The sequence below is a fragment of the Wyeomyia smithii genome, chromosome 1, assembly GCF_029784165.1.
Source record: "Wyeomyia smithii strain HCP4-BCI-WySm-NY-G18 chromosome 1, ASM2978416v1, whole genome shotgun sequence".
NCBI classification, from domain to species: Eukaryota; Metazoa; Arthropoda; class Insecta; order Diptera; family Culicidae; genus Wyeomyia; species Wyeomyia smithii.
Genome location: NC_073694.1, coordinates 65,615,959 through 65,636,327, shown reverse-complemented (window position 1 = coordinate 65,636,327; position 20,369 = coordinate 65,615,959). Strand labels below are relative to the sequence as shown.

General features: G+C 37.1%; 1 protein-coding gene across 2 annotated transcripts in view; it reads left to right on the top strand.

The window, feature by feature from the left end:
- The window catches only part of LOC129719055 (protein artichoke), a 123,165-nt gene that overhangs the window by 13,936 nt on the left and 88,860 nt on the right, over positions 1-20,369 (top strand). Inside the window, exon 2 of one of the 2 annotated variants that reach the window (XM_055670425.1) lies at positions 6,340-6,627. The exons of the other annotated variant lie outside the window; for it this stretch is intronic. The gene's annotated coding sequence lies outside the window, so the exon portion shown is untranslated. The remainder of the gene's footprint in view (positions 1-6,339; positions 6,628-20,369) is intronic. 2 annotated transcript variants of the gene reach the window in all.

Genomic DNA, 20,369 nt, shown 5'->3' with positions numbered 1-20,369 from the left:
AGTATCTACTAGACATCAGTAGTGATCATCATTTGGCCAGCGGATTTCATACGATACATTCGTTCTCCCCCCTTGTCAATTCATATAGGTATGCTTTACTCCGAAGGAAATGACTTATGCATTGAATGCACGACTGACTGACTGTTTTGTAGTGTCAGGCTGGGCACCGAACATAACGGTCTATGGATAGACGCATTATGCTCTCGTCGCAGATCTATTCCGGTGCAGGGAGGAAACATACGAGCGTCTTCACCTAACCCCCTTTCCCCACGGATGTAAATAATTTTATTCAGTCGATTTAAATTGAGTTAATAGATACGAAATTATTTCAAACACGTCCGCCGGCAGCAACGAAGTTCGTTGCCTCAGAATGGTTCTTTGTTATCGACGGAGGAGCGGTGGGATAGGCCACGACTTGTTGCTTCGTCTGTTGTTTCACCACCAGTGTGGCGTGCGGCTAGGGAATCCCAGAGGGGTGCGGCCCAAGCTGGGGGAGGAAGATTTGGAGCTCGAAAAACGTTCGGGCGTTGATTTCTTTGCTTGGTGTAAACATTAAAATTAATGACTAGATCTGTTGGGAAAATGCTCACCAGCCGGAATGCTCTGATTGACGATGTATCGGTTCGAATTTATTGCCGCCTTCCAACGGATCGAGTGAGGGCAAAAAAAAACAAGTCTGTTTTACAGACGACGCAAAACTACATGTCAAACATAGATTATCACAGATCGAAAGAAAACCCCCCCGGGGAGAATTCATACGTATCCGGAACTGCCATCGAGCATGACGACGGTCTGAATGGCGTTGCTCAACGACATAAAGTTGTTCTTCGTTTTATTTTCGAATTTTTCGTTCCAATTTATAGCTTTTGTTTCTTCGACGGTTCATATTTTCATTCAGCGAAGGCGCCATTTAAAATTTCACTTGACCTCGGATTGATTTGATGTTTTCGATTACGATGATAACTTTAAGATACTAAAATAGATTTTAATGATTTACTCATGTTGATCGATTCGTTGGTGATTGATAATCATTAGCAGTGCATGTATTCTGAAGCGACTCACAAACATGTTCAAAGTTGGACTTTTGATTTGATAATCATAGTTATTTTTATGTTTGGGAGAGAAATCTCAATGATTTGTTGATTTTTTTGACTAGCTTGCACAAACAGGTCTTTTGATTCTTGAACTCAGTGTTAATAAGAACTTTTTAAACAATCACCAAAACTCAAGGAATGAACTCTTATTTACCTAGTCGAACATAAGAATCAAAGTATGAATTGTTTATGTTCACTCCTACTACATTCAGTTGTGTTTTGGTACAGACATTTTCAAACAGTTAAGATCTTCATCTCAACTTACTACAAACGTTATCTAATATTTTATACAGAAATTCAGAAAACAATATTGAATGTGAATTTGGACGACAGTTAAATCATATTACGCCATTTTAAAGGATTTTTAAGTCCCCTCTAAATAATCGTTCATTGAAAAGAGAGAAATATAGTTTATTAAACTATATTTTTTTCACCAACTTTCAGTTCTAAAAATGGGAATGCCACATTGTTCTGACGCTATCAAGGCCGTTATTGGTGCTATTTTTAGTCGGTATGTAAAATGCAGATAGACAAGTATGTAAAACATGTCACATTTCGTTTTTCTCAATATTTTCTGGTTTGCTATGTAAAAGAACTAATCTTATAACCTCGTATAAAGAAAAGATGAACGCAAATCTTCAGGGTGTCAGTTGTCTGAATCCAACTCAACAACTAATCACTATGTTTCTTCTCGAGCTCAGCCGACACTGATTTTTAACGATTTGTTGTTTTTGTTGTTGTTTTGCTCGCTCGAGTGCGCAACGACACGCCCACCTGGAGTATAGCTCTCAGTAGTCGCGTATAAAAACTAGCATGCAGAAATTTAGTATTGATTGTAAATATAACCGTTTACTGCAGTACACAGTGGCAGGTCTCTAAACATAAGTCGGAAAAACCGAAAGGTGTTTAAACGTTGTATTTTTCTTGTTCCACGGATTTGAGATTAACCATTATTCACCCCTTGGAGCAGCGATGTGCAAACCGGGACCTAAAAGTTCAAGAAGTACGGTGATTTTCCCATGGGCTGTTGATTATCCGATCATCCCGACCTATTTCACAGGGCTGTAAGGCACACATGGGCTCCTGAATATATTTTTTTGGTCTTCCGACAATATGTTTAAAATTTCCCTTCAAAATGAAATTTGTTGTTCTAAAATTGGATCAAAATTGAGGGAGTTATAGGTATTTGAAGTTAAGCTTAGAATAGGGATTTTCGAATACACTAAGGTCGCTTTTTACGCGTTTTTTTTACGCGGGTTTTTTTTACGTGGCTTTTTTTACGCGGATTCCGGAATTTACGCGGTTTTTTGACGCGGATTCCGGAATTTACGCGGTTTTTTGACGCGGATTCCGGAATTCACGCGGTTGTTTTAGGCGGATTCTGCAATTAACGCGTTTTTTTTTACGCGGCACGTATCCCCCGCGTAAAAAGCGACTTTAGTGTATAAAAATCCTCGAAATTGTCTGAGACAGCAGCATACAAAGTGCTGACACAAATCGGTAGGGGAACTGTTCCATTATTTATCTCAGCCCATATTTTCATCTTATACAACATGAAAACACAAGTGAGCCGTTGCGGAACAGAGTGGTACCATTTTTTTCGAAAATGAGTTTTTTGCATGAACCGCATCTACTCAAGAAGCGGAGAGTTGGCAGCACGGCTACGTGCTCTGAAACCTCTCCGTTAAATTATTCAATTTCAAGTAATTTATGCAAGCAAATTTGCTGAAAAGTGAAGAAAAGTTATCAGTGATGTTTTTATAACGCGGTAATAATGAAGTATCAGTGAAAATGCGAGTGTTTCTAGCGTTGGAATGGCCAATTTATCCACGCTCAAAAATTGCCAAATTGCAAAGCCAGGAAAGTTGTGCAAGTGTTAGTGCTAACTCAGTGTTTCGCTCTGGCTAGCGGTGTGTTATGCACGTACAAAAGATTGCGTAGTGATGTGAGCGAAGAAGATGGCAGTTGGATAGCATTGTGCTATGGTGTCGCTTGGTGCTGCTCGGTGTGCATACCATCACCGACAAAGCACCATCATCAGAATGATCTAGATGAGTATACGTTTTGTGTCTCTTTTTTTTGAGAATGCTTATGTCGTTTTCGTTTTCGCGGTGTACTACACTTTTTCCGTGCTATACTTTGCAGCTTCAAATAAAACATTTTCAGTGTCATTGCATTGGTATGCGTAATAATGGGATAGCTGTCAATTCGTTTTGTTTTGGTCATAATCGCATTCGTCATTTTGTCTCGTTCCAATTTCATTTGTCCATCTCGCAAATGTGCTGAGAAAAAATTTACCTGACACTTTACCACGTGGAACGAAAACCAAAACAAACCAGTTTTGACACATACGTGTGAATGTGTTGGTAACTTCCTACAGCACACTCTGCTTTTTTCGGGTGTCATCAGTGACAGGAAAAGTGTAGGGAGAGACAGAAAAATGGTAACACGAAAAATCTAATAAAACATTTTCGGTGTCAAAAGTGTCATTTGAGTGTAGTACACCGCGAAAACGAAAACGACATTAGGCACTCGGTTTTGTGTGGTAGCTGATAGCGGGTTTCGGCTTGCCCTTTTGGCAAGAGTATGAATGTGAGAAGAGAATGTGTGAATGATCTGTTTGGCGTACGAAGTTTTTAAGGCATGTAGAACATTTTTTTATTTCCAAGCTGCCAAGCTGGGTTGCCTGGGTGCGATGATTCTCGTTTTTTTTTGTTTTCAATTATGCGCTGCGCGTTTGTTTCCATTAATCGACAAGTGCGTTTTTCGATAATGTGTTGAAATTTTGTTTCAATTCGTGTTTGAGGCGCAGGACGCAACACAAAATAACACTTTTGACACTTTTTTGTTTCGAACTGTTTAACCGCGCATGACGGGTCGATCCCGTTAGTATTTTGAGCAAGCCGAGAAAAATTTGACTTAATATATAATTTAATACCATTGCTTATTACGATATGGGACAATATGTTTGGATGCTTTCCCGAAATTCTTCAGAACAAAGTTTCTGTGAGCTTTTGTTTTTCGATTTTTCAAGCTTTTGGTTAAATGTTGCAGCTGACTAGTTTTTATAATTATAAATAATCGTTGTAGCAGCGTGACATGAATACACGACAACTGTACTATGATAAGTTTGGCGGTTTGAGATCGAATTTAGGAAAATGTTTTGGCTCAAGTGCATGTTTGCATTTCTATATACTTTAAGGGCTTTGGATGCATGAAATTTTGCCAGTTTTTCAATTTTGATAGGTAGTTTTTGCGTAAACAACCTAAACCGCTTAATCCAACTCCGTAGTACTTACGAGAGTGTCACTGAGTCGGTGGCCTCTTATTAAGTAAGTATTACATCATCAATATCCTTTCTAATATCCCCAAGCTACGGTAAAGATGGGCGTGGCCAGCAATGATGACTATCGGGCCTACTTCAACTCAGATTGGTTTAAATGTTACTCCCAAACATTGTACCTCGTACAATCCGAGTGGAAGCGTTAGTCATCAGTCTGCAATCTACAAAATATACCGTGCTTACGCTACGCTGAACCGCATCTACTCAAGAAGCTTAAGTTGGAAGATTAAGAAAATTTCGGAAATCGAATTTTAAAGCTGATTTATTCCGTGTTGAAAATTCGTCCGCCGTTATGTTTCGGAACAGAGTGGTCTATGTATAAATCGATGTAATACTATCATGTAACACGTAACATGTAGCATATTACATGTGATAAGGAACATGCCACTTGTTTTGTACATGTCACACGTAATGTAAAACGAAAAATGTAACAGGTAAAATATTATGTAATATGTAATATCTTGTGTTACATGTAATGTAACACGTGACATCTTACATGTGACATGCTATATGTATCATATAACATGTGACACTGGCCATTTTATACGATTTACCGTCATTTTATTTGTCATTTACCGGGTGTGTGTACATAGACCACTCTGTTCCGAAACGATTCGAGGATTCCAGTGAATATATATATGAAGTCAGAGTGGTCTATGTACATTGGTGAAATAAAATCACAGATTTCGCAAAGAAACTGTTAATTTTATGTATCCCAATGTTAAACCACTTCATAACCTTTATATTAGAACATTTTGTTCGAAAGAATCCGTTGAACAGAATTTTATTCAGAGATTTTTCGAAAATTGCTTCTCCTGAACAATTTGCTCGATGGCACATATTCGCAACGCATTTCAATTGAGCAATTGAGAACAGGAAAAAAACGCATTTTTTGAAACTAAATCAATCTACTAATCAATGGAATGGATTCTTCTTAGTTCGCTTTAGACTTCTCATAAAGTAAAACCCTCAAAAACTCACTTGAAAGCTCTAAATTTGATATAATAGTCGGACATCTGCACTCAAAAACTTATGTATTTCAATCACCTACCTCAGGAAACAAAATCCGCGCATTGCTTTATACGGCTACAACGTGATTCGGTCAGCAGCCAACCAAAGTTTTTTTTGCGGACCGTTTATTTATTTTAATCACTAAACAAAATCAGTCTCCACACTAAGAATACTTTTATCTTCAAAACATTCATCTCCAGAAACAAGCTTCAATTAGTAGAAATATATGAGATGAAATTTTTACAAATCCTAAATTTCAACTGCATGTATTTTCATCCAATTTAACTGCGTTGAAGATAATCAAAAGTTTCCAAATCAGTTTCTGTTATTACGAAAATATCATACTGATAATGTTGAATTATTTCGACATAATTAACACAAATCGACAGCCCTGCAGTGGTTATGTAGGTTACCAATTTCGCACGTAAGCAACTACAGCGGATACCCAGGTAACCAATCACGACGGTTTGCGGCTACGTTCTTTCATGAAAGTGTAATGTATTCATGATCAACAGTGTGATGGATATGAGGGCTTCGTGAGATGAATAATTGAGCAGTGATTTAAGTTTTGAAATGAATATAGAAGCGTTGTGAAAAATGATTTGTTTTACAAAATTCAGGATAAATCTAGCTAAGTTTACTAAATTTCCAATGCTGGACGATTCCATAAGAGCATGTAAATATATATTTTGTTCATTTGTTCAATGGTTTCGTGAAAATTCGGTGTTTAATCCCTGTATTCTTTGTGAATATCGGCTTAATGAGCTGAACTTTGGAACAAATACCCTATATCGATCGATTCTCGTGAAAATTTGAGAAAAGGTTGTTTAAGGTTCCCACACACCTCGGAAGAATAATAAAATATCAAATTTATTGACATAATAATTCTAGATGTTTTCCCGGCCTCCGACCATTGGCAGCCAAAGGATTGTTTGCTTGGAGCTGGATCGACCAGCGATTTCAAATATCTAGCAGCCTTCCAAAGCGGACAGACCAACAGTTGAAACCGGCAGACTACGCTGGCAGATCACCTTTCACAGCACTAGATTATGGATCTTACGTCTGTGTGAAAAGCACCGTTTTTAAGGCATGACCTTTGTGGAAACTAAAACCAACCGTACTTTCGAGGAAACCACATATTTTCAATTCATGTTGTGAAAATGAGTTTTCCGCATCTGAGTAAGTTTATTATCTAGAAACGGGCTGCTATTATTCTAGGAACTGATAGCGTCATAGTGAGAAAATACAGCACCCGTAGTTGGTTGCAGTAACTTTACAAAACAAGTAACGAACAAACCTCCTGTTTACTTCCTTTTTACCAGGCTTTGGAAAGATACACTCAGGGAAGAAGGCGCTACGTGGACGACAAAATGAGAAAAATAGAAAAAAAAATTGTTTGCCGTTTGCATCAGCTGTTTGCATCAGCGCACAGTGGAACACTTAGAACATCAAACCTGATCATAATTATTTTAAAAATTTTTTTGCACTGAAAACGTATCATATTGTGATAAAAAAAAACAAATGATTGGATTTGGATAATTTTTTTCATGGAGTAACCCACCTCAAAGCGATGGATGACATTTCTTATAATGAAATTTAAATTCAGTTATAGTCGGGTCAAAACTCATCCAACTACATGAATTTATCATGAAATAACTTTTCAGTACACATTTCAGTCGTTTGACAAAGTTTCATTTGGGTAATCAAGGCTACAACTATCCAAGAAGCGAAAAAATAAGAATTTCTTGGTTATTTTCACATAGCGATAAAACACGAGACCGGAAGCATCCGGAAGGTTTTTCTTCACCATTATAACAAAAAATATTAGCACTTTCACGTAATATAAAACAAACACCTGGGTATTTGGAGAGACTAGCATACATGCTAAGTACACATTTCTGTTCGATTAACATTCTTTAACAATCTCCATCGTTGTTTAATTTAAAAATCACTTGTTTATCTTCGGAACGTTATATTTTAGCTCACGGTATCAAAGCGTCATTATCATGCACAAAAAACTGTTAAATTGCGGTCGGTTCAAACCTCTCGTTAAGACCGTAAACATAACTTTTGGATGTTGATGAGCTGTCAAGTGATCAAGCATACATCACACTTCAAAATGAAGCACTACAATACAAAGTTGATTCACTTTGCATTTTTCACTTATGATCAGGTTTTAAACGTATTTACTCCTATGTGCAGCGTTTGCTTCGGACTTAGCGTACTTGGCTAGCTCTTCGGCCAACAGAAAGCACAAGGCAGTCTGAATTTGGCTGCTTTGTCGTTCGTCTTCGGTGCCATCTTAACGTTATGCTTGCTGACGATAATACAATTGACGAAAAACTAATGTGCTTCGCGCACAATTTTCGACTGTATACCTACTAGGGAGGGGAAAAGTGATCAATTTTGTAGAACCAAGTTTTTTTGTTCCTTTTGGGGTTCAAAACCACCCTAAACTTACCGAAAGTCAATTGGTTTTGTCTTCGCTTGGCGCATTGCATTTCAAATTTGTATGAAAATTTATATGGAAAAACCTACTTTTTTGCATTTACCTTTCTAAAGAGCTCAATAATGCTTTTATAATGCACTGCAATATTTTAAAGTATAGTATTTCAGATGCCTAACAACTTTGCTGAAGACACTATACAGCTAGGATGTCCCTAAGTAGAGCTATAGTTGATCAAAGTTGAGTATGTCGTTTTAGATGCAGAAAATCTTGTTTTCTGCCAACATTACCAATGTACCGGCGTCAGTAGGATTCCCATCAGAAGTAACCTGTCGTAACGAGTTTATACACTAAGCTGGATCAAGCAAACCAATTTAGGTCAATATTCCAGCCGTGGAAAGAATCTACAATGTGTTTCAGAGGTTAATTCTGATGGAAATCTGACTGACGCCGGTACACTCCCTAGTAACGATATTGGTTTTATCATAGTTGTATAGCGCTTAATACAGCCAAAACAGCGCTATAAAACTTTGATAAAACCCGTTTTGTTACTTGGGCTGGCAGTGTTGGCAGAAAAAATGATTTGCAACATAAATTTCGACATCATCCACTTTGAACAGCTCTAGTATTTTTTTGGGACACCCTAGCTCCTTAGTGTCTTCGGCCAAGTTGTTAGGCATCAAAAAACCTACCATTTGAAGTCATGAAACCTATGGTTTGGGCCATTTTGAGCTCTTAAGAATGGAAAACGCAGAAAAGTTGGCTTTTCCATACGAATAAATTTGACATGCAATGCGCCAAGCGAAGACAAAACCAATCGACTTCCAATAAATTTAGGACGGTTTGGGGGCTCAAATATAACAAAAGAAACTTGGTTCTGGCTTTCTGCCATCAAGTTTAATTTTTTCCATATGACGATTCCCCACCCTAATACAGGCATACCTCGATTATACACACCCTCGATTATACGCACCCTCGATTTTACGTACTTGATTTTACGTACATTTTACCTCGATTTTATGCACACTTTTTTCAAACACATTTTTAATTCAAATGTTTTTTGTATGAATTGCGCTGTTGCAGGATTATATAAATTAGGTATCGTTCACAAATAAGGGGCTGTCCATATATCACGTAGAAACTTAGGGAGAGGTAGGAAGATGTCCACGGTCCATATAATTATTCGAAAATTCATATGAAAGATCATCCACGGAGGTCTGAAATTACCTAAAATATGTCCACAAATATGTCAGTTTTGTTACGCGGGAAATACGTTCCAAATGTGTTTGGGAACGCGTGAAAGAGACTAAATTAAGTTGAAAAAATAACGTAGAAAACCGTCCCAAAACGTTTAAACTTTGACTATATATGATAGTGGTCATTCTGAAGGCTAAAATACAATGTCATAAATTTTGAGTATTTACACCAAAAATTGTGATTTTTTTTTAAAACTGATATATGATTACTTGTGTCCTAAAACAAAAAACGTGATTGGAATGAGGTTGATATCTTGTGCTGTCTTTGAGTTTCAGATATTCTGAGTGAGTTCCCTGCCATAAACGGCCCAGTAAAGAACGTCTATCAATTACGTAACGCAAATGGTTATCTTTTTCGACTCCCCTTCCCGCTATGTAACTATTTTTCGGACCTTAAAATTTTTTTATATGGATTGTCAAACTTTCCAACCCCCTCTTTGGACGTTACGTAATAATTGGATGATCCATTATATGTTTATTCTCAATTTTCCGATTACGGAAATTATTTTTAAGTTTTTAAAAATTTTGAAAATCTTGCTTCGATTTTACGCACAATTCGATTTTACGCACATTTCAAAAACGAGAATGTGCGTAAAATCGAGGTATACCTGTACCTACAAACAGTGTACAGCCAAGTCTGTCCCCTTTGTCAAATTCTTTCATTCTACCATCTACGCCGCACCACCTTTTTGTTACGCAAGTTCTCTCCGTAGGTATTTAAGACAATCAAGTTACAATGCAAGATACAATGTTTGGTCGTGGCAAAGTCGAGGGAAAGACAAAGTCCTGTTCATATCGGGTAGGGTTTCAATTCCTAGTAGGCCTAATTCATCATCTGCGACGTATTGGTCACTATTACCCAGGGAGGTATTCTACTGAATATTAAAGCTGTTCTGCGCCCGAAGAAAACGGGAAAGAAGGCATATTTTTTTAAATTTTTAGCTTTGTAGAAACTTAAAACCTACTGTCTTTTTGAGGACGAGGACGTTCGTACGAAAGTACATTCGTGAATTGTACAAAATATGCGGAATGTTGCAATTCTACTCGATAATTTGCAATACGAATGTTCTATACAATCTACAAAAGTACTTACAACCTACGAATTTTATGTTTTCGAAATGTGCGTGCAGATAATAGCGAAAAAATATTTTCAGTGAAAGAACATTATTACTGAAATTTACCGTTTCACACCATCAAATTGATTAACCTCAATCGAGTGTATTCCGAAACCCATTGCAAGAAATACATTGACATAAGACTAGCTCTCGTAATTCTAAGTTGCGGTCGTGCCTTATCAACAACCTCTTCACCTTTTTTTGAGAGAAACTAATAACTGCACGTTTTGAAAGGTGAATTACTATATTGTTACAATTACACCATTTGGCAAATAGGTTAAGCAGCACTGTTAAACGAACTATAAGTATACTAAAAGCGCAATGGTTTCAACATGTCTCGTAATATTGTGTTTGAAGTTGTTTTTCATCAGTCATACAACCACTGTTGCAAACTGTACAGATTTATCTGGAAATGTACAGATTTTCTCAGTTTTTTCGATACAGATTCTGTACCGTACAGATTACAGATTTTCGAGAAAAAGTACAGATGAGTGCAGATTTTTCAAATAGTTAAAAAGATTAGACAATACTTTTTAACAGACTCTGCAACGATACGATTAATGTGATCTCGCAATCCACACACTTAGAATGTATTGTCAAATATCGGTAATTTGTGCCGAAAATTGCACTACTCGGGTAAATAAATGGCAGCAGTTACATGATTTCGTAAATCTCGGTTTAACCTAACTGAAACTTTGGCACAAAATATCCGAAATTTCGGTAGTGTTACATTACCGAGCTCAAGAACTCTTCTTAAGTGTGCATAAGTTTTATTGACAATCGAGCTAGTAGTTCAAAATTAATATTAACGGTTGCAGTCACAGTTTTCTCAAAATAAAGAATAAACATCGTTGAAGTTGTTTTTCCAAAAATTTACAAAATAAAATTTATGGACCAGTGCACAGTGGTCCAATGAGGCAAAAAGTGGAACTTAATTCCATAGCGCCTTTTACCTTCATCCTAGCTTAATAAAGTGTTCGGAGCAATTCTTTGGATGAATGATTCGCATAATCGCAAATTGTAAAAAAGTATGAAATATTTACTATACTAAAAATAAAAAATTAACTTTTTTGTGTCAAGTAATAGAAGAACAATTTATTCAGCGAAGTTGTAGAAAATTCAAAAATATGAAACTTTGTCGAACAAATGAATCCTATCTTCTTTCGGTACTAAGTTATGAAGTATATTACATGAAACTTACTTAAAAGTTAGTTTTTTTACAGCAACTAGCATTTTACACGAAAGTTTTGTTCGGTGTGCCCTAACAGGGCACACAAATCACACATTTTTTCCAAAAGACATATATCTCCAGGAATTTTATTTACAAAGTTATATCATATTTTAGCTTATTTTTCCGATAACTTCAAGAACGTATAGGTTAAAAAGGGACAAGTGGAATCATAATGTCAACACTTTTCTTTGAAATTAAGCTGAAGTACTATATATAATATCCTTTAGGTTGCATTTGTCCCAATCCACCCATATCCGAGTACGGCAAGCATATGTTACAGTAGGTTTTTATATATCAAAGATACGAACTTCTTTTGTTTTTAATAGATAGAGGAATGGTTTATTCGGCAAAGTTAGAACGTGCAAAAATATGAAACTTTGCTGAACAAATAAAATTCCTGTTTTCATTGGGTACAGAGTTACAGAGTATATTCTATGAAGGTTACTTGACAGTTAGTTTTTTGTACTTAACTTTTGTTAGCTACATTTTACAAGAAAACGTTGTTCTAAAGAAGCATTTGGGCATACAAAACACACGTTTTTGTTGAAGACCACACATCTCCAGGACTTTTCCTTACAAAGTTATAGCATATTTCAGTATATTTTTTCGATAACTTTAATAACTAATAGAATAAAGATAAGGTGGATTGGGACAGTTGGAACTTATAACAGTTATGAGCACTCGAGCTAAACTTCGAGAAAAAGTATTAACATCATGATTCTACTTGCCCCTGTTTACTTTATACGTTCTTAAAGTTTTCGAAAAAATAAGCTAAAACATGCTATAACTTTGTAAGGAAAAGTCCTGGAGATGTGTGGCCTTCAACAAAAACGTGTGTTTTGTATGCCCAAATGCTTCTTTAGAACAACGTTTTCTTGTAAAAAGTTAAGTACAAAAAACTAACTTTCAAGTAACTTTCATAGAATATACTCTGTAACTCTGTACCCAATGAAGATAGGAATGTTGTTTGTTTAGCAAAGATTCATATTTTTGCACGTTCTAAAACTTTGCCGAATTAACCATCTCCATAATCATCTCTATTTTTTTGTATATATGAAAACCTACCGTAACATATGCTCGCCGTACTCTAATATGGGTGGATTGGGACAAATGGAACCTTAAGGAGTTTATAGTACTTCAGCTCAACTTTAAGAAAAAGCATTGACATCATGATTCCAACTGCTCCTTTTTAACCTATACGTTTTTGAAATTATCGAAAAAATAAGCTAAAATATGATATAACTTTGTAAGGAAAACTCTTGGAGATATATGGCTTTTGGCAAAAATGTGTGTTTTATGTGCCCTAACAATTCCTCTGAACAATACTTTCGTGTAAAATGCAACTAACAAAAGTTAAGTAAAAATACTAACTTTTAAGTATGTTCCATGTAATATACTTTATAATTTCGTCCCAAATGAATATAGGATTTTCATTTGTTCCACAAAGTTTCATATTTTTGAATCTTCTACAACTTCGCTGAATGAACTATTCCTTTATCTCCTCACACAAAAAAGTTATTTTTTTAAATTTTAGTATAGTAAACTTCCAGTACAGATGAAAATGTGACAACACTGAATACAACTGCAATTTGAAACAAGTTTGTTTTTCTGGTTTTGCAGATGTTTTTTACATGAGCACAACAAACAAAACTATGTCTTTTCGTAGGACATTGCGCCATCTGATAACAATACTACGTACCTGTAAAGTGCTTTTCCTGTAGACAAAGGTCTTAGTATTCCGCAGCCAACGGTAAATTACTTGATCAAATTGATATTCAAATTATTTGAACGATTTCTATATGTATTCAAGGCGGATCGAAATGCACTGCGCTATGAAAAGATAAACAAAACGCTTGCAGTGTAACCAATATCACTCCAATTTTTGCTATCGTACATCTAACAACTTTTTCTAGTTTTGTTAGATTTTATGTCCAGATAGCGTTGAAACTATGCGAAAACAATTTTAATATTCAAGCGAAAGAAACAACTCATTTTGAAATATTGAATATTATTTTTATTCACTGCAACTGAGAAAAACGATTGTCGATCTATTTGCACTGCGCATAACACTACATTTGCGCATGCGCTTGTTTTCAGTTGTCATATCAACAGATTTACGCTTTGCCGTATTAGTACTCGAGATGTATTTTGCTACTTCATTCTATCAAGTACCGATACTTGTTCTAGTAGCCTTAAAAATTTGCGCTTTTCTGGAGATAGAGATGTCATGGAGTAGGTAACGTCACCTATTCTTTAACAACGTGTGTTACTTGGGTTTGTTCAGAAGTTCACTTGAACCATAGAAAGTTTCATGACGTCTAATAGACAATAAGTTACGCTCATGCAATCTTCCAGTAGGAGCATAGACGACACATTTCATAACAATGAAAGACTGTTAAGAATTAAGTCGAACGCAAAAATCCCCTAGAAATTAGTACGTCTGAGATTGAGCGTCTTCAAAGCGATAAGTTTACAGCGGCTTTCATAATTAGGCAGGTTAGCTGGGACCAAGGCAAATGGCGAAGGGCAAATTCTAATAAAGCATCACGTTGGACTCTCTATTATCGGATAATTTGCGTTGCATAAACTGGCGACCATATATATAATATATGGCCTGGACTCTTTCTAATCGGATAGTTTGCGTTGGCATATCGCATACTCGCTCCGAACCAACGAGCAAGACAACGTCTTTAGAGCATAAATGTCATTGAAGTCTTTGGTGGTCGTTGAATGAATCCTAGTGCTGCGAATGTTTTAGTGGTTGTGATGGAGGTTTGCTCGTCGAACTTGAGTTTACTATTTGCAAGGTTTTTGCTCAATTAAAATAATCGGATTCGATTCTAGTTTGCCGGCGAGAAAATGTCTTTCTCAATTCCTCTTCAAGGCACCAACGTTGTAACTGATCTTTATCCGTCTGTAGCGCTTAGCAATCGAGGTGAGTCTTTACAATGCGATGGTTTGAAATCGTCAGCGTACAAAGATTTATCAGATTTCAAACGAAAGAACAGATCGTTGATGAAAAATATATACGAGTGGACCTAGAACACTACCTTGTGAAACACCGAGTAAGATGGAGAAGATGCGTGAATGCAAGCCGATAATTCTCAGCGGCGTGACTAGCACCAGCTGTGTAAATCGAGTAAATCGAAGCTGTTTGCCATAGACTGGAAAATGTACTTTGAAGAAGCGAGTAATTGAAAATAATTGATAGCGGAATTTTCAGAGAATCAGCGCACTCATTCAAGAACAATGGCTAAAGATTGTCAACATCCGGTCCATTAGAAGCGTCTAACTGTTTCAAGGTAGACAACACATCATACTGAGGTACTTCAGCGAGTGGAAGATTTAGGTTGAAAGTTGAGTAGTCAGGCGAAAACGTGGGTATAGGCTATACACAAATTTAAAAAAGTCGGCAAACAGATTCGCGAAGCCAGCGATTCTCAACCTGGGGTACGCGTACGCGAAAGAAAAATCAATGGCGGACAAGGCAATTTTTTTTCAAATACTTCATTTGTTGTTCAAACTTGCACATAAAACATGACAATCAAACAAACAAATTAGCAAACAAACAAACCATATTTTAGTTTGAAATCTGAACTAGACTACCACAACAAGATCTACCACTACTCTCTTCCACTCTGCGAGAACATGTGCGAAAATATGCCAAGCCAGGGGGTACAATTTATTCGGAAAATATCGCCAAGGGGTGCGCGGACAAAAAAAAGGTTGAGAACCGCTGTGCTAAACCAACAGGTGAATTTGCAGTTACAAATAGTGAAAACAGTAGAGGTTCTAAAACGCTGCCCTGAGGTACCCCTGAATTATTTCGGAACCAAACAGATATTTTACCCTAATCGACTTCTAATTTCACTGCCATTTCGCGATGTTGTAGTTATTAGGAAAACCATGCTATTGAGTTTGCCGACACACCCAACTTAACGAGTTCAGCTAGCAGAAATTCATGGTCGACACGGTCAAATGCTATCTTCAGGTCATTATGGTATATCTGGCATCAACTTGATCTATTGTAGGCGAGCATAAGGAGATGATTGTACACAATGGAAGAAGAGATGTTTGTACATAATGGCTTCCAGAACAAATTAAAAAAAAAAAAAAACGGATGTTTCCAGCACTTTTCTCTCGGTCAAAAGGGCTTCGTGTAGTTTTAACAACGATTGTTCTAGAAACAAAAATACGTTGATGTTTTTTGTCGTAGTTTGCAGACGAGATTAATTTTCGTCGACCATTTCGAAAACTTTGCCACTCATAATTAAAATTATGTAGCCATAAAACTTCTGTTTGAATAGAAAAATGCTCTAAAAATAAATTACAAAGAATGAATAAGGTCGGAACAGTCCGACAAAAAACCGTGATCGGAACAATTTTTCAAATGCGAATTTTCTCCACTATTTAATTGGAAAATTTATCAAACGTTTAGCAGAAACAGCAAACATCTACTCCTGATGCTGTACAGAAATTTACATTAAGATTGCTTGAGTATTACTATTAGTAAGAAAGTTCAAAAAATGATCCATCTTCTAACACAATTTGCCCTTACAATTGCTCTCATGCCTTGTTTGTACGCAGTAATAATGGAATCAAATATTGCATTGGGGTTGCAGTAGATTTTTCCATAAAATGCTTCTACAACATTTAAATTGTAGAAACACTTTTACTTTTCTTTTTTCGACTCTAAGCAAAGTCATGCTATTTTTTAATTTTAATTTAAGGAGTAAATGTAGTAATGAAGATAGAAAATTAAACTAACTGAAAATATGATTGTAGAAACTACGAAAAATATAGTTCAGCAGGTGGGACTCGAACCCACAACTTCCAATCTCCGGTCAGATGTGTTCCCGTTACACCACCGCAGAACGTTAAAGACGTAGTTCTAAAATCGAGTTTTGTATCGCTTATCCAATTCTCGCACTTCGTACATTTACTCAGTAGAGACTATTATTTATAGCTGGCTATTGTTTCAACACCCTCAGTGGAAGTTGGAATGACTTCTCAGTGTGAGAGATAGAAACGTGCCAGTAAGTTGCCATCTCTACCAGCAGCAACATCGACTTGCGTCACAAACATTTTTACTTTTCTTTTTTCGACTCTAAGCAAAGTCATGCTATTTTTTAATTTTAATTTAAGGAGTAAATGTAGTAATGAAGATAGAAAATTAAACTAACTGAAAATATGATTGTAGAAACTACGAAAAATATAGTTCAGCAGGTGGGACTCGAACCCACAACTTCCAATCTCCGGTCAGATGTGTTCCCGTTACACCACCGCAGAACGTTAAAGACGTAGTTCTAAAATCGAGTTTTGTATCGCTTATCCAATTCTCGCACTTCGTACATTTACTCAGTAGAGACTATTATTTATAGCTGGCTATTGTTTCAACACCCTCAGTGGAAGTTGGAATGACTTCTCAGTGTGAGAGATAGAAACGTGCCAGTAAGTTGCCATCTCTACCAGCAGCAACATCGACTTTGCTTAGAGTCGAAAAAAGAAAAGTAAAAATGTTTGTGACGCAAGTCGATGTTGCTGCTGGTAGAGATGGCAACTTACTGGCACGTTTCTATCTCTCACACTGAGAAGTCATTCCAACTTCCACTGAGGGTGTTGAAACAATAGCCAGCTATAAATAATAGTCTCTACTGAGTAAATGTACGAAGTGCGAGAATTGGATAAGCGATACAAAACTCGATTTTAGAACTACGTCTTTAACGTTCTGCGGTGGTGTAACGGGAACACATCTGACCGGAGATTGGAAGTTGTGGGTTCGAGTCCCACCTGCTGAACTATATTTTTCGTAGTTTCTACAATCATATTTTCAGTTAGTTTAATTTTCTATCTTCATTACTACATTTACTCCTTAAATTAAAATTAAAGAAACACTTTTTGTGCAAAATATTCACATTAAAGTAGGAATTATTGTATCATGATTGAAACAGCATTGAATCATGAATTGATGGTTTTAACATATGTACCTACAATTCATGGAAAAGTTTTTGTTAAAAAGACTGTTTTTCTTTCAGAGTGTCAATTTTAGAATGTTGCGAGTACACTAAGGTCACTTTTTACGCGGGTTTTTAGGCGGTTTTTCCACGCGGATTCCGGAATTTACGCGTTTTTTTACGCGAATTCCGGAATTTACTGTATTTTTTTTGTGCGGATTTCGGTTTTCCTTCACTCGGAATGCAGAAATAACGCTGGTTTTTTTTACGCGGATTCCGGAATTTACGCGTTTTTTTTACGCGGCACGTATCCCCCGCGTAAAAAGCGACTTTAGTATAGTTTTAGAAAGCTAAGTAGTCAAACTAAAAATACTGAAATAAATGGCTGTTTCGATTATGATACATATTTTGTTGCGATTATGATTCACCCTGTTTCGATCATGATACAAATTTTATGAATCGATAAGATTTGAATGAATTCACGTCGGATTAAGTATGAATTATTGTTTCTTTTTTAGACAGATAGATTGTTGCGATAAACTTAATTTGTTCGTGATATAATTCGACCGTTAGGTGAATATGAACGACCATATGTGACATGAAAATTCATGTACCATGAAAATAGTCTAACTTGTTTTGATCATACTGCTTTGAAAGAAAGTGTTTACTGAAAAATAATTTCTTTGTGAGTAGGAAATTTAAACCAACAGAATTATAATCGCTAAGCATCTGTTTCCATAAAAAAAAATAAAAAAAAAATTCCTCCGTATGAATTCATACGGAGGAATTTTTTTTTTTATTTTTTTCTGCAATTTACACTAAATAATCAAAATTAGGAATTGGTTTTTCATACTCTAATAGCCAAGTTCACAATTGGGGATTTATTAAAAAATTTACTAGGTACTGGTTAGTGGAACACAGATATACGTTAACTGCTTGAAAAATAAAAACTAATAACATACTGAACTGAGAGTAGTTAACGTTATTGATTTTTGGAGCAATATTTTGTGTAACGCAGATAAATTACTGGGAAAGGCTATAACTGGAACATCAAATAAAATCTAATACTGTCACGGCATCCCGGAACGATTTCAACCGAAAATAGCTCGGCACCACGCAGTCGCTTTTTGCAACCGTGAAACTACGGTCCGCAAAATGCTGTGCCTGTGCTGCTCGAGTTCAAAACCTGATTGAAGTTAACTTGTCAACGTGTTCATATACTATCTAGTATAATGAGCGTGACACACTTACGGTATCGGTTCCAGGCAGTCATTGCTGTTGATCATTCCAGAGGCAAGCCAACTGTCCCGCTCGAAATAGAAGACAGTTTAGATCGCAGCCGATACGGTTCAGTGGGGCGTGACTTGAAAATGGTTACCGTGAAGATGCGTGTTCACTGCTCGCGTTCCTTTCCGTCCGTCGATGATGACTAGAGATTGATGGAAAGAGGTTATTGCGTCTTCGATTCGGACGAGCGGCAACTAACATTGAGCACAAACAATGTCGAACGCTACCGAGTCGGTCAAATATTCTGGGAATTATTTCTTTTCGAGCTAACTCGATTGTTGCCCGTCGCAATTAATTGAAATTTCAAAGAAATGATTAACCGTGTACCTACGAATTAGTCGCAAAACAAGCTTGGAATTCGTTGGTAATTTATTTCGTGCTTCTGGAAATCACATTTCTTCACGCGACTGAAAGCGGTGTGAGAGGTGCTGTATTAGAGTGACCATATCCTTATCCTAATTGTCTGTTTTTCTTTGTGTGTGCAGAGATTCAAGTTTTGGTAACCCTTTTTTTCATTAAAGATTCTTTTAAATTGAATTTGCACCCAACCCAAACATTTTTGTGTTTAGTCTACCCAAGCTCAAGATGAAAAGGAATTAATCTCAACAGATTAGAATTTGAATATTTTGTTTCAACCCGTACTCGTATCCTCTTGTCTACCTGGACATGCAAACCAAAATATGGCCACCCTAAAAAGAACGCAATCTTGTACAACCACAATAGATACACTCTTTCCGTTGTCGTACAGTAAACGCCACGTTCATTTCTCATGAAAACGAAACTAAATCAAATCACTTAATCTCTTATTTAGTTACACAACAGTATTCACTGAGACGGATCTCGGCTCCATTCCTTTTGATTAATTACACCATCCGCCCATCGAAGCGAACTGGAACGTGATCCTTCTGCCGGTTGCTTTACCCAAAACGAAAACTGGGGGGGGGAAGCTTCTCTCCGAGTAACGTAACATTCATAATACGTCGTCATGACCTACTGAGATACAATGAATCGGTTTTTGTGTTTGTCTTCGGTCCTGCTCGCACACCCATAAGCTTAAACTGTCGTATCGTTTTGGCGTACGTACGGTATCACAAGCGTTGGCAGACGAATGATGAACTACCCCACAATGCTATCGGTTCAACTCGCGTGATCTCACGCGAAAAGTCCTCATGAAGGGAGACTATTGTCGTCGTCGTCGTCATCGTCATCGTCATCGCCGCTACCGTCGTCGTCTTTGGCAGCCAGAATAATCCCGATGGATACGGAGGAACACGCGCGAGCGCTTTCAACAACTCATTCCCGCTGGAACCGAGCCGGAACTGCTATCCACATCTATTTTTTCGCTGCTGGAGCCAGCCATCAACCGTCGTCATCCTCATCACACTGTGAGCAGCAGCACGTTTAGTGGAGTTCATCACGTTTCACCCCGACGACAGCTGACGGTCATGGGATGCTGTTTTGGCGCAGTTGCGGCGGAAATGATCTGCGTTCCGAAACGGGAGGAGAGCCGGGAAGAAAAAAGAAGAATGCTCGCTTCGGAAGTTTACGAGTAGCGGCTTGACGTTGATATCCGGCGGGCGAAGCTTCCGTGTAAAGATCTGAGGGATGAACTGTGATGATATAGTTCGCAGC